This window comes from Galeopterus variegatus, unplaced genomic scaffold (assembly GCF_000696425.1).
Source record: "Galeopterus variegatus unplaced genomic scaffold, G_variegatus-3.0.2 Scaffold802, whole genome shotgun sequence".
NCBI classification, from domain to species: domain Eukaryota; kingdom Metazoa; phylum Chordata; class Mammalia; order Dermoptera; family Cynocephalidae; genus Galeopterus; species Galeopterus variegatus.
In genome coordinates this window covers 289,988-291,233 of record NW_007726913.1, presented here as the reverse complement: position 1 = coordinate 291,233, position 1,246 = coordinate 289,988, and positions in this window count along the sequence as shown.

Here is a 1,246-nt window from a genome sequence, read left to right as displayed (position 1 = left end):
CTAAAAATATCAGTAACAAAACTTTCAGTTGTTCTTCTGGACATCTCAGAGCAGGTTCACGTAGATTCCTGCATGTGCCCTCACCAGGATCCTGGGAACCCCATTCAGATCCCATTACCAGCGCCACTCTGCCTAATCGCAACGGGCTTGTCCTTTTCAATGTGGAACTAGAAGGGCTTTGTTCTGAGAAAGAGGACCTGAGAAATCTTGCTGAGATAGGTTAGTCTGGATTGAGTTTGGCTCATTACTGGGTTGATAAACATCGAGAACAATGATAGTGTGTTTCTCTGTTGGATTTTATTGAAAAGAACTTGTATTCAATAACTCTGACTGTGATAGAGCCTTAGCACATTTTCTCTCAGTGCCTGCCGTAACATTTCTGAGGGTATTCATGGTTTTAATCTATAAACCAGCATTTTGAGGATCTCTGTGTGAAAGATGTAGTGAGAATTGTGCCAGCCTGATTCAGAAAAACTGGAAGTTTTTCTTTTCTTTTTCTATATCTGTGCTCGTGGGCCTAAGTTAGTTATTCTCTCTAGGCAAGAGAAGGCAAGTATACATGTTTCGCCCTGCTCCATCGGGGTCGATTGTTTATATCACAGGTTAACTAGAGAACACCGGCACACACTGTTCTGTTTACTCCAGAGGCGTTTCTGCCATTAACATCCTAATTTCTAATAGTTACCTTTTGATTCTCAGCAAATGGATTGATTGAAAGGATAAAGAAAAAGTCCTGGATATAATAATGCAAGTTTTCTAGCTTCTTTAGGCTGGTGAGTAGTGGTCAAGTGGATGTGGGGTCCACTCTAGCCCTAGCTGCCTCACCGGGAAAACAATTCTAAAGAATGTGGAGAAGTTGAAGACATCAGCCAATCTCTTTGTTGATCACAGATAGCAAATTATTATGTAGGGCATTGTTGGCAAATTACAGCCCGTGGACCAAATTCAGCCCATCACCTCATTTTATGAATAGTTTTAATGCAACAGAGCCATGCTCATTTGTTTACATATTGTTTACAGTTGAGTCAAGTAGTTGTGACAAAGAGCATATGGCCCACAAAGCCACATATTTCCCATGTGACCTTTTACAGAAAAAGTTTGCCAACCTCTGATTTAGACCATGAAGTAGAAGTAGACAATATAAGTTTCAAAGCATAAGCTTCGACCTTAAACTTAAATTTATATTTAATCACTGTTCTGCCTAGACAGTAAGTAGAGCCTAAAAGAAATGGATAGAACCCAATGT